The sequence below is a fragment of the Marmota marmota genome, unplaced genomic scaffold (assembly GCF_001458135.2).
Source record: "Marmota marmota marmota unplaced genomic scaffold, marMar, whole genome shotgun sequence".
NCBI lineage: Eukaryota > Metazoa > Chordata > Mammalia > Rodentia > Sciuridae > Marmota > Marmota marmota.
In genome coordinates, this window is record NW_026000037.1 from 2,485,769 (window position 1) to 2,499,957 (window position 14,189).

At 49.9% G+C, this 14,189-nt stretch overlaps 1 long non-coding RNA gene across 1 annotated transcript in view; it reads left to right on the top strand.

Annotated features, from left to right (window-relative positions):
- The window catches only part of LOC125619336, a 118,475-nt gene that overhangs the window by 92,552 nt on the left and 11,734 nt on the right, over nucleotides 1-14,189 (top strand). Inside the window, exon 5 of the long non-coding RNA XR_007350827.1 lies at nucleotides 13,074-13,336. This is a non-coding gene — a long non-coding RNA (uncharacterized LOC125619336). The remainder of the gene's footprint in view (nucleotides 1-13,073; nucleotides 13,337-14,189) is intronic.

The window sequence follows — 14,189 nt, forward strand, 5'->3', positions numbered from 1 at the left end:
ACCCCCAGAGTCGCTGGGGCTGAGCTGCTTTACCCCGTGTGTGTGGACGCCAGGGGGGGAGAAGACAGAGGTGGACAGCCTGCGGGAGCCTCCAGCAGCTGGGGGCTCACACACCACCCCCGGCACTCCCTGCTCCCAGGGCCGACCTGCACATTGTGGTAACGCAGCTTTATTAAAAATTACACTTTATTAAAAATTACGTTTGCATACTAAACGCAAAGGCAATAAGTACTCAGAAGCGGTCAGTCCTCAGTTGAGACTCTCAGTGCTCTCAGGTCTTCACGCTGACAGCATACATCTGGGCAGTCAACTTGTACCATATTGGTGGCCTGGAACCATCTATGAGGGCAGTGGTTACGCTGTGGAATCAGCAAATACTACAAATCAAAACACACGTAGTTGCCTTGTTTATTACCTAGACTTCAGGTGGTGGAGAAAATGTTCATAACTCAGAGTAAAATAAACAGCATTTTGTCTGTGGCACAACACACACACACAAAATGAAAACGTATTTTTGTTTTTTTTGAAAATGTTTTATTTGTTCTTTTTGGTTATCATGACAGTAGAATGTATTCTGACATCTCATGTATACATGGAGTGTAACTTCCCATTCTTGTGGTTGTGCATAATGTGGAGGTACACTGGTCACATGTTCATAATGAACACAGTAAAGTTCTGTCTGATTCATTCCACTGTCTTTCCCATTCCCATCTCCTCTCCCTTCCTTTCATTCCCCTTTGTCTTATCCAATGAGCTTCTATACCCCCTCCCCTTTATTGTGTGTTAGCTTCTGCATATCAGTGAGAACATTCAGCCTTTGTTTTTTTTTTCGGGGGGGGGGGGGAGATTGGCTTATTTNAGCTTCTTGCATGATCATGTGGAGAATCATTCAGCCTTTGGTTTTTTTTTCGGGGGGGGGTGGGGAGATTGGCTTATTTTACTTAGAATGATATTCTCCAGTTTCACCCATTTATGGACAAATGCCATAATTTTATTCTTCTTTATGGCTCAATAATATTCCATTGTATATGTTTGCCACATTTTATTTATTAATTCATCTGTTGAAGGGAACCTAGCTGGGTTGGTTCCATGGCTTAGCTATTGTGAATTGAGCTCCCATAAACATTGATGTGGCTGTGTCACTGTAGTATGCTGATTTTAAGTCCTTTGGGTATATGCCTAGGAGTGGGATAACTGGGTCAAATGGTGGTTCCATTTCAAGTTTTCCGAGTCACCTACCTCCATTCTGCTCTCCAGAGTGTTGGCCCCAACTTGCAGTCCCACCAGCATGTACGATGAGTCTTTCCCCCACATCTTTGCTAACACTTATTGTGGCTTGCATGCTTGATAATTGCCGTTCTGACTGGAGTGAGATGAAACCTCGGTGTAGTTTTAGTTTGCATTTCTCTAACCTCGAGAGGTCTTGAACATTTTTTCATGTGTTTGTTGTCCAGTCATATTTCTTTGAAGAAGCACTTTCTAGCATCCCAGCCCCCACCTGAGCCAGCAGAGAAGCTGCTCAGTTGATCAACAGGCGTGAGCGGCGTGGTCCGCAGACTTGTTGCTTCAGCTTCATTTTACTCATTAACACAAACGGAGACAGTTGAGCACCCTTAATCTGAGATCCAAACTCCAAAATGCTCCAGATCTGAGACTTCGAGTGCTGACATTTCCTCACCTGACCTCCCGTGTGGGTCAGAGTTGAAATGTGAGAACACCACACGTTTACTCACACCCCCAGGGCACCACCCTCCCCACCCCCTTCAGCTGTGATGTGTCCTTCCACACATTCACGTCCCCCACACAGACACGTGCAGGCCAGACCTGCTAACGGTGGGTCCCCACGATGCCCCTGGGGGGCTGGGACTTGTGTGCCTGGTCACTCTGTGTCTTGCTTTTTCTCTGTTTGGTGACGTGGAGACATTACTGAAACTATTTAAAAAGCCGGGAGATGTCCCTAGAGGTGATGATGACGAGCACACAGGGGACATTTGTGTTAACTCCAGCACTTGGAGAATCTGGGCAGCAGCAGAGTTAAGTGTGGAACAGCCTTTAGAAGACTGTGGCATGGGAAGACCTCCACACGCCACCTGAAGACACAGATAATAAACTCTTAGGGGTCTGCGCTGAAAGTGGGGGGCAGAAGTTAGCAAGAGATAGCTGCACAAAACTGATGATGGACATCACGACTGAGAACTGGAAAAGTGGATGGGTCAGAGCTCCCGCGGGCACATGGTACGCTGATCAGGAACCAGGCAGAGGTCCACCACAAGCTGAAAGCCAGGGGAACTGTGGATGCTGAGCAAACTGGTTGCAGAAGTTGAAGACTCGGCACTGAATTTTTAAAGTTGTGATCAAGCATCTGCTGCTTACAAAGCAGTGTGTTCGTTGACGAGTTTGCCAAGGTCATTGCCGGTGAAAATCTGATGCCCGAAAACATCCAGAATGCTGGGGAAACCCCCCTTTTTGGTGCTTTGCCTCACAAAGGCACTGGCTCATCTAGTGAGGGCCCCCACAGGAGTTGCCATGGACAGAGTGCCCGAGCTGGACGTGCTGATGCCACAGGCACACCTGAGCTGAGCAGGGTGTCATGAGGAGAAGCTCACGTCCCCACTGTTTTGATACCAGCTGACAAAAGCCTCGTTCACCAGACACAACTTTTCTGGTTGGTTATGTTTTGTGCTGGCAGTCGCTGCTCCTGAAAGGGAGCTGGGCCACCAACAAGGGAGGGTCTTGTTGTTCCTTGACCACTGCTCTGCTCTGCTCCAGCTGATACTCAAGAAAACCTCTGGGCCACGACCTTTCCCCAAGCGTGACTTGATTCACTCAGCCCTGCACACGGGTGCTGTAGATGGATGAAGGGTCCGTGCAAAACCACCCAGCCAGCAGCCGGCCAGCAGCGGGAGCAGAGGCGCTGGGTGGGTGGGTTTGAGAACTTCACCACGACAGAGGCCGGGGGCTCAGTGGCTGAGGACGGGCGGTGCCTGCCGGGCGCACACACAGGCCCGCACTGTGTGCCGTGGCGAGGAGGAGCGAGGCGGTGAGTCCTGAGGACTGGATGTCCAGGGAGGAGGAGGCCTCGTGCCACCTCCTTGCACCAGAGTCCTCCGTGAGCTGGGAGAGGTGCAATGAGAGGCTTTCCACACAAGGGTCCAGCTCCTGATTGACGATGGTGAAGCAGCCCAAATGTTCCCAGTGGGCGGTCGAGATGGGAGTGAAGACGGAGATGACAGTGTCAACACTGTGGAAAGGGGCCCGGGTGGACGCGTGCGGTGGGCTCACTGAGGGGCCGGAGCCGTGCTTCGTGACACAGCGAGGAGCGTGTGAGCCTGTAAGCCAGAGAGCCTCCTAGACCCGCCCCATCCCAGAGCCTAGGCTGCTTCTCGCCCCAGGACAGCGGCCTGGGTGGCTCCCTTTCCATCAGCACCCTGCAGCGGAGGCTGCGCTGCCCTAGTCTGTAGCCGCTGCTGCCCAACAGCAGAGCAGCCATGGGCCCTGCGCACAGTCACCTGCACAGTGCGTTCATGGACAGCCACGTTCTCGGCTGCCCAGTGCTTCTGCGTAAGGGAGTAGAAGAGGGCCGTTGCCCACGGCTGCCACACAGATCCCTCAGGGACGTGGTGGTGCTGGGATGCCACACCTGTGCCCGCCGATGTGTCAAGGGACCCAACTTTGCTTCACGTTATAAAATTAGTAAAAATGTTGTGAGATTTTACCTTCAGGCTTTGTGTGCATCTGAAACACAAAGGAATTTCACGTTGAAACCTGAGTCCCATCCCCGGGAGTCCATCCCCAGGACAGTTCATCACGCACATGCAGGTATTCCAGAATTATAAAGAAATCGGAATCCCTGTGGTCCTAAGCACTTCAGGTAAGGGTTGTTCACCTTGGTCCCTAAACATCATGTCATTGTTACACTTCTCAGTCACAATCATAGGTTGGGTTTGAGTCAAACAAAACTCAATAGAAGCCTTCTGTGATAACCAGTTGACGACATGGATTTCACACAATTATTTTGGTATTTTGCTATTTTTTTAAGCCGTGTGTTATATATCCTTTAATAAAATTTCTACTACCCTTATGTCAATTGTGGACGCCAAATGCAAATTATATTTTTAGGATAGTCAACCATGGTTACCACGCCCCTCGCACTTCACAAAGCCCTGGTGGGATTTCTCCTAAATTGCATCTAGACCTGTCAGGAAGAACTGGGGTCCAGCAACTCGAACGCATGGGTCATGTCACTGAGGCACATCTGAGTCTCAGGACTAGGAAGAAAATATTTTGAGACATTATTTTTAAATTCAAGGAAGTTGCAGCCTCGGTTTGCCTGCCTGGCTTCTCCTGTGCCAATCTCCACTGTCCCCATTCAGAGATGCCATACTAGGGCCTAGCTGTGTCCCCACCTGTCCATACACTGAAGCCTGATCCCAAGGGGACTGTTTTGGAGACAGCATTAATAGGAGACAATAAAGGTTAAATGAGGTCCTAGAGGCAGATCCCTAACCCGACAGGAAATGAAGAAAACCCAGAGCTCTTTCTTTATCCTTGTGTGCACAGAGGAAAGACGTGGGAGGTCAAGTCAAGCCTCTATGAAACAGGAAGAGAGGTCTCTGGAGAAACTACGATCACCACAACTTTTTAATATTTTTTAAATTTTTTTTTAGATATAGTTCGGAACAATACCTTTATCTTATTTATTTATTTTTATGTGGTGCTGAGGATCGAACCCAGCGCCTTGCACCTGCTAGGTGAGCACTCTACCACTAAACCACAACCCCAGCCCCCAATTGCCAGAACTTTAATCTTGGGTTTTAACCTCCAGAATTGGAGGATGTACTTGGTGTTGTGTAAGCACCCTTCTGTGGTGATCTGTTATAGCAGCCTGAGCAAGCCAAGGCAGTCATCATCTGAAAAGAAGGAGCACAGGATCTGTACACAGATACTGATATACAGATGAGAGAAAGAGGAATAGGAGCTTGTCTTTGTTTGTTGCTATAACAAGATGCCTGAGGCTGGAACCTTATAAAGAAAAGTGGTTTATTTATCTCACAGTTTTGGTGGCTGAAAGTCTGAGATTAGGTGGCCCCATCTCTTTGGCCTCTGCTGGCTCATAACATGGGGGAGCCAAGGAAAGAGAAATGGTGGCCCAGAGAAGGTGCCAAACACAGGGGGTAGTCTCCTGGGGCAGTGCTCCAGGGACCACCAGGCCCCAGCTCCTACAGATCCTGCCTCCTGTCAACATCACCACACAGTTACCAAGCGCGAGCAGGTGGACCTTGGGGGACGTGCCCACACCACATCTGAGCCCCAGCAGAGGTCCCCTGCTCATAGTCACTGCCATCACTATGTGAGAGAGAGGAATGGCCACATTGGGCTATGCCAGGGGGCCGAAAACATGGGTCACGCGTCAGTCTTGCACACTCCAAATAAACCAAAGACAATACTATTTAACTGAAATGAGAGGCGCTAGAAGACAACAACGGACAGAAGAGGAGAGGGCTGGCCAGGTGCAGTGACAAAATGTACCTGGACCCAGATAAAACCATAACAAACTCTATGAAGCAGAAAGAATACAGTAATAGATGACAACACACTGAAAATAAAAATTTAGCATAAAAATATAATGACAAAATCCAAACCCACTTGAAATTAACAACAACACAACAGAAACAACCAATTTTTAGGTCAAAGAGAACTGAAATTGCAGAGTATATGGAAAATAAAACTACTATAAAAACATGGCGTATGAGAACATATGTTATATGGCTAAAGCCATACCTGTCCACCAAATGAAATAAACTTATAAGAAATTAGGAAGAGACCAGCAAAACTGTCTTTAAGAAATCAGAAGTCAGAGGTAAATAAAGACAATAGCCAAAAGGAAAACATTAGAATACACTAGAACTAATAAGTAAATAAAGAGCCCCCAAACACAGAGAAATCACCGGATACTGTAATTGGACAAGAAGGTAGCAAGAATATACAGTATCAGAAATTAATTTTTATGCTGTACTAAGGATCGAACCCAGTGCCTCACGTGAGCTAGGCAAACGCTCTGCCAGTAAGCCCCAGCCCCAGCCCCTAATTTTAATTTTTTTAAATGAGAAAAGGAGTTTGATTTAGTCCATAGTTTGGGAGGCTAAAAGTCCAACCAGATTAGCGCTACCTCTCCTCTAAAAGGTCAAACTCATGATATTTTATATATTAACTTTCAAACCATGAGAGTAAATACCAAAGCACCCTATGGACTTCCAGAGCTGAACCGACAAAGGTTTCCAACGGATTTTCATGAAACTACCATGACATTGAAGCCACATCCTAAGAAAAGAATTTCATATCTGGCTTAGTAAACTGGAATCAATCCAAAGTTAAGTAATTTCATAAATTTATATAGTAGAATACCACACCACTGTGAAGAAGGAAAATGTTCAGAACTATTCTATGTGCATATGGAGAAATCTTCAAGGTGTATCATCAAAAAAGCAAGACTCAGAACAATGCATATAAATAATATGCGTCATTGCAATAAAAATATTCATCGACTTGTCAATGGAGGACTCAAGGAGGCAAGTGTTGGTGGTGGTAACTGACATCAGGACTAAGAGGAAGAATCAGGTTTTACTCTGCCTTCCTCTTTATACTTAACAAACTCTACAGGCTTGTGTTAGTGTGTTATTTTCATTTAATTGCTCATCAGATACTTGGCCACCAAGTAGAATTCACATAGTCAGTGAATTGTCCAGCCACCACTCTTAGGTTCCACCACTGGTCTAGAAGTTGGGGCCTGACATTTGTCTTACCCACGTGCTTTCACAGGACAGCAGGTCCTTCCTTCTTTAATAGACGGAATTTCCAGTGGAATCGTGGCTCAACATTCCACGGGGACCGGCCTGGCTCCCGGGTGGGGGGACAGAGCGTGTTGATGCAGTGCTCCTCAGAAACGCAGGGCTGCTTTTCCATGGTGAACCCCCACTTTTCTCTCTAGCTACTTGGAGAAGCTCGACTGCACTGCACACCAGCATCGCACACTCGCTGTTCTTCCTCCATAGGCTGGGATTCCTTCAGCACTCACAGAGCACTCCAGAGTTGGAGGGTCCTGGTTCTGTGGCAGCCCTGCGGTTCCCGGTGACTTAGTGTGGCTGTTGGACTGCTCGCTGGCCGACCAGCACATGACAGGCACCTGGGAAAACGTGGGGGCTCAGCTCTCTTGCAGGGTGCCATGTCAGCAGAGGCCACTTGTTAATAATGGAGACCGCTCTGCTTTTCATGAGCAAAGGGGGTCTTGAGCTGTGGAATGAGAATTTCAGAGCCTGCAAGGTGCTGGTGCGGTGCTTTGACACATTGGATTGAATGATGTACAAGCCACAGGAATTCCAATATGCAGAAAGCACGAGACACCCAGAGGTTATTGTGAAGGTCTGAGATTTATTTTCATTTAAAGATTTTGGGGACCCAGGTTGCCAGAGGCTCCCAGACCCGATGCTCACTTTTCTGTACTTTTAAAGGAAGATTTGTACACATGATCCTTGGATGTAGGATTCGCCCTGCCCTGCTGCACCTGCTTAGGTGACCATAGTCACCAGTGCAGAACTCAGATGCATATTATTTTGGGGGCATCTCAGACACATCCTAGAGCATTTACAAACGTGGTGAGACCACAGCAGGAACCCTCTGGGAATCAGCCTGGGTGCTTCCCGTTCTAGCCCTGGCTAATGAGGTGCTAATGGGCTGTTATTAGGGGATACTGGGCCAAGGCCCTGGAGACAGGCTGGTAAACACCCTTTGAAGTGCCGCCTGGTTCTTTGAAGTGTGCTTCTAATGGGAAGATAGGCTCATTTCCTGTCTTAGACATCCTTAGTGTTGGGTCCAAGCCTACGCTAGGGCCAGCTCTGCTTTCCCAGGTGGTGCTCAGGGAGGAAGTTGTCAGAGGGGTAGTCCCAGGTTTGATGTGGCTAACAGTGCCCATGTAGGGAGCCTCCAGATAGCTCATTGTTAACCTGCTAGGGTGACTTTTTAAATATGAGGTCTTCCAAGAGGGAGCTAGAGATATAAGTGACAGCAGGGAGGATGAACCCAAAGGTCACTCTAACCCTCTCTCCTCTGGGACTTCCTCTCCCTCTAACTTCTCCAGTGAAGAGTGGAGGCCAAAAACTGCCTTTTGCTATATATATATATATATTTTTTTTTAAGTCCCCAGTCCTGCCTGGGCGGGTTCCACAGTTTAGCTTTGCTTGACCTTTCAACCTTGGCTCCTACCTTCATTCCCAGCAATTTGTCCCTGTCCCACGGGCAATTGCAGCATGGTGCTGGACGCTCCTCTGAGTGATCTCTAGTGGAGCCTTCCTGGCATGGTTCTATCCTTCCTCTGTGTGCATGGAAGGCCCCTTCTGTCTGCTCCCTGCCCCTCGCCTAGGAACCTGTAAATGCTTTTCTAGTTTTGCTTCTGTTCAAATGTAGGCCCTCCTGCTGGGAGCTCCTTGGAGGTAAGGACTGTATTTTAGTCATCTCTATTTCTTCAGCAGAGAGGCTTGCACACAGTAGGTGCTCAGCAAAGTTTGCCCAATGAGGGCTGAATGTGGAAGAGCCTGTGCTGAGGTGGTGAGGCCTCCCGTGGCTTCATCAACCCTGAGCTGCACAGACCAGGGGACAGCAGGAAGGGTCTCTGCAGACACTTGCAGTTACATGCAAAAAACTAGAGAGAAGTCCCTTGGGTGCCTGGGGACACACCGTTGGTGTCTTTCAATGGATAAGTTTTAAATCTTGAGTCATACGAATCTTATTTCTCAGGGTTTTCCCCCAAGACTATAAACACTTAGCTATGATCCTTAGTCCAAACGAGAATTCCAATTTGTAATCTAGTGGCTTGGAATTGTGGTCTTTCTTTATTGCTGTTATTTTTTAATCAATTTTTGGTGCTTTCAGTTAGATGACTCTCAACATATCAACAAAATCTTTCCTTGGTGATGTCAAAAGCTTCTCCAAGAAGCCTGCCAGCCCTCCCTCTTTCCCCCTGACACTCCATTCCCCTGCTCAGGGACTGTCACTTTCTCATAGGTTCTCTCCCCCAGGGCCCAGGAAGAGACTCGAGTGACGGAGATGCTCAGTCAGTGCTGGGCACACAGGTCACTTAATCAGACTCACAGGCAGTGCGGAGATATATTGAAAGGGCGAGTGGCCATGTTGTTTAGGTGCTATATCTGCTGGAAATTCCGTGTTCTAAGGCAGCTCAAGCTGGACTGGGAGAATGTTCTGTGCGGTTCATGGGAAGGAGCCTCTGGGAGGGGAGGGAGCCCTGTTGGAGGAGGCAGTGGAACGACAGCGAGTCCTCGAGGCGACTGTCTCCTGGCACTGCTGGGCACAGTGCAGGGCCGGGGTGGTTCCTGCCCTGAGTGACTCCCCAGCCTGGGCGCAAAGAACTGCTACAGTCGGTGGGCTGGAGGGCGAGTTCAGATAAACTTCAAGAGAACACCTTTTTTTTTTAATTTAAGTTCTAGCACTTTAAAAGCAAGTCTAGTGAGGTTGAATCACGGGGTGGGTCTTTCTTTTCTGAAAGAAGAAAGACATTTCAATTTTATATTTGGTGGTTGAAAGGCCTGGGTCTTTTCGGCTAGCAGGGAGCATGGCTGCAGGGGACAGTTAGTTTTTCACTGTGGAGAGTGTGACATGAAGATGTAACATTGTAACTTTAAAAAAGCAAATTTTTTCTGTTGTTGGTTTTCTGTCTTCACAAAAACTCTTAGAGCTTTGCTGCATTTAGAAAGAAAAAGTAAAAATATCAGGCATCTTATTCACCATGGCCACAGAAGTGGAGACCTTGCTCTATGGACTGGGTGCTTAATCGTGTGCGAAGGCTAACAAAAAGTAGACAAGACAACAGAAAAGTAAACTGAGCAAACATTGCCCCTCGGGAGACAGGCTCGGCCTAGAGGGGCACAGAGTGAAAGTTTGCTAGTTTATTGAAAGATGTGAGCTCTGCTTGTGGCCTGAGAGTGAAGGGAGGTGCCGTCTAGGCCCGGGGGCTGGGTGTCCACCTCCCTGCTCCTTTCCCAGGACAGGATTGTCCTCTGCCGTTCCTCCACCCCTCAGCCGTTTAGTGAAGACCTGCTGGCTGAATGAATTTTCAGCCGTTTGGATTATGTTTGTGTTAATCATCTGAAGATGTCACCAGCCACCGTCGGTGTGAGCACGGCAGTAAGGCATCATCCTTCAGAAAGGTTGATCCAGACGTGGGAGGTGTTGAGTGAGGCCTCACCTACTGCCGACCTGCAGCGAGGCTGTGGTCCAGCAAGACGGGACCCAGGACGGGACCCAGGATGGGACCCAGGACAGAGTCCCACAGGACAATCGGGCTGGCCCTCAGATGGCCCCCTCTGGGGGGCATTGCCTGCGTGGCCTCAGCTGGCCAGCTCTCCAGCCGGGTCTCCCGGGGCCTCAGCTCTCCCGGGGCCTCAGTGCCCTCGCTCCTGACACGTGAGAGCAGCAGCAGGCCGTTGAGGGTGCAGCGAGAGTGAGCGGCTACCCGGAGCAGCGCACCGTCAGCTCGGTGGCCCAACGATGCAGTGGAGGGCGCGGTGCCTTTCTCTCCCTTGTTCAGTCTTTCTTCTTCTACGTCTTTGTTCTTCTCGGATGGAGTCTCTGCCGCTGTCCCAGTCGATCAGTCCCCTGGTGTAGATGGTCCACTGTGTGCACAGGAACTCGCAGTGGTCAGCCCGGCACCGCCCTCCGCACGCGCTCCACGGCATCCACAGCACTCTGCTGTCCCTCAGCTCTGGGTCTGCTCGGCCCGGGGCCTGGGGCTCCCCAAGGGCATCCGCTCACCCAGGCTGGCTGGCACTCCTCACTCCCGCCTGGTCCTCCTTCCTCCTCTCCGGCTCTGAGTCTGCGTTCCTTTCCAACAGCGCTGCTCCACGAAGCTCGCTGCTCCCCGTCCTGTGTCCTCAGTATCCTGTGTCCATCCTGGGAGGCTGCACAGGGGGCAGAAGGAGCATCAGTTCTGGTGGTGGCAGGAGGAGAGAGATCTGGCTGGTTCTTCCCCCCACCCACCTGTTCTGTGTGCCGGTGACAAGGGGGGACAGTGACAGGACTGGAAGATTTCTGGTTCCCAGATACGTCCTAATATCCCCTGGACGACCTGTGCCCCCAGGCTGGGCTGTGGCCTGACTTCTATGTGGTGACAAACGGCTGGCAGTCGCTGGCACACACCCCACCGCCCTCTTCTACACGGGTCCTCTGCCGTCCTCGCCCTGCTGGCTCCAAACCTCCTGGTCCTCCTGGTCCTCAGACGGGCCAGGGCCTGTCTCCCCCACAGCCTTGGCTGGTGGCCTCCCTGGGTCCTGCTGGGCTGGGTGGCTCCTGTCCTCTCGTTAACCAGGACAGCATTGTCACTGGGCCCTTGGCTGTGCAGGGTCTATTAGGGTCTGTCTCTACTGGGGTCAGGTCTGTGGCAGCAGAACACACACCCTTCACTTGTGTGTCCCCTGTGTCCCAAGGTGTGCCAAGCAGCACCAGCCAAGGTTATCTGAGGCGCTCTCCGCTGGCCTGGTGGGTGCGCTGTGGGCATGGGGGCAGAGCTGGCCTTCCTCTTCCCTCACAGGCCTGCCTCGCAGGGGCAGATCACCGCGCCTCTGCAGTGTGCCCTCTGATGGCAGGTGACTCTTTCCAGCTTGTGTTCTTGGTAGCTTCTGTGTTGTGACGGCGCCACATGCCTGGGGCACGAGGCCCGGCTCCTCCAGAGCACCTTCACATGGTGGACCTTCACAACAGGAGACCACGCCTACGGGTGCCTGGAACACGTCGGCCAGGCAGCGGGCTTCTCACAGGGGGACCCTGAGGCCGGAATCACCGCCTCCCTGAGAAGGCCACAGCCCCAGCTCCTGCCGGGCCAGCGCCTCCCTCCCGGGCCTGGGCTTCCTTCTGGAGGGGCTGCTCGCCCTTGGGAAATTCAGTCCTGCTTCTCAACAAACCGACATTTCATTTTCTTGGACAGAGAATGAAGAGCAGGGCTTTGTTCGAGTTTATTTTCCTCTTTCCCCTTTGTTTCTAAAAATGAATATTAAATATGCAGTTTAAATTGTTTTTAAAATTTGCAGTTTTGAGCAACGTGTATGCTGTTGGGTGGGGAGAGAAGTCGGGTTCAGGAACCATCCGGAAGGTTTGGGATGTGGTGGTTGCCTGCTCATCTGCCCCTGCCCTTCCACATGAATCCGCGAGCTCTAGAATTCCGCTCTAGAATCAGGCTGTGTCAGTTCAGGTGTTGGTGTCATTACTCTGGTAAACATCACAGCCTCAGACTGAAATGTCGGCATCGGCTTCTTTGAGTATTTAGGAGAATCATCGATTCATATTGAGCATTTTGTAGAAAATCACCTATTTTAATCAAAAATTCTCAGATGTTACTTTGTCCTGAAAATTGCTGAACCTGTTCTTCCAGTAACAGTCGTTCAAACAAAATAGTTCAAATGAAAGTGATGTAATTGGAAGTTTAAGAAAAGATTGCTAACTTAGAAAATTGTGTTTTAAATATATGAACTAGAGACAAACGCTGAGGGTATTATGTATTTTATTCTGAAAGGGCTATAAGATTTTAAAAGAAAGTGTTTCAGTTTCATTTCATAATTAATATCTTTCTAGTATCTACGGAACACCGGCTTCCCCTTGCTGAGGACAGCCCCTGGGGTCCTGTGTTCTAATGGTCATCTCTGGTGCGTGGTCCGCTTCTCGCCCCTTCTTAAGCCTCAGCAGGGGAAGAGAACGTGACCTGATCCTGTGACTATGGTTAGATACCAACAAGGACCCATTTTCTGCTGTCACTTACAGCAATTAAGAGGCGGGTTTTTCTGGGGAGCTGGGGTCTGGTGGAGGGGAGTGCAGGAGGAGCTGGCGGGGCTGGAGCCCCGGGTCACGTTTCGGTCCCAGGAGGCTGCTGTCTGAAGGCATCAGGAAGCCAGGTGGACTCCCGATGAAAGATGATGAAGACGAGCCCTAAACAGGGCTTCCTGTTTGCTCAAACCCCCACCCAGGAGAAAATCGCTCCCAGGCCCGCACTCTCTACTTATGTATTCTCTTTTCAGATTGTCACCAGACGGCTCAGTTTGCTCCTGGCATCTCAGTCACAGCTGAAAAGGAGAAAGACAGAGAACGCAGTGGACCCTCAAAAGGACTCTGAGAGGGGACAGACCTCGGGAGCTGACCTCTGCTGCTCCACCCTCTCTCTAGAAAGAGTGCTACCCCCTGCATCCTGTGCTCTGTCCTCGCTCTGGGGACAGGTTTGTCTGGGTGGCTGTGAGGAATCTAAAAGGAAACGTGGCTCTGTCCCTGGACTCCTGCTTCCCAGGTGGGTGGCCAGAGGGCACGGAGTTGCAAACATGGGTCGCAAGGGCAGCCGCTCCGAGGGAGGGTACGTGTCTCCTCCAAGTGAGCACTCGCCGTGTCTTATGGGTGTTTTAGATATTAAGGAGCAGACGGAGGAGGAAGAAGGACAGGAAGGTCTTCACACATCCCTAGGAATCTCCAAACCGCGCTGGGCCAGCCCTTAAAACACAAGCAGAACACGAAAGAGTTCCCAGCTTTTATGCAAGAAAAGGTTGATTTAAAGAGTTGGGTGAAATGGCACCAAACTATTGGGTTATTACTGCTTTTTTCTTCTATTCCTTATATTACAGACCTTAGGACATGTGATTAAAAAATGTTTAAAAAGGAAAATAGTAAGGCTTGACACCCAGAATAATTGATTTTTAGAACTGATAGGTAGAATTATGAGAAATGAGAGACTTAAATTATTAAAATAAGTGTAAATTCTGTGATCGATGCAAATAATTTCAACACTATCAGTGCCGAAGGCTCATCTGCGTGGAACCTTCCCTGACCTCTGCTCCCCTGTGTCCTTAGCCATGTCTGGGAACGGGCCGGGGACACGGGAGGATGCCATTCACAGAGTGAGAGACTGGGTAAAGCCATCCCCCAGAGTGACTCCAGGCCCCTGGTTGGACTTCCCTCTGAAGCACCTGCTCCTTCCTCCTTGCTCTGCACCCTCTCCTGCCTTCCCTTCTTTTCCCTCTCTCATTCCCACCTCTGTTCCCCCCTTGGTTTTTAACCCTTCCTTCACTTTCTCATAACTCACCCCTGGGTCTGTGGATCGTCTTGTCGGGTGACGCACTGAAAACCTCTGCTGCTGCTGTTCTCAGAAT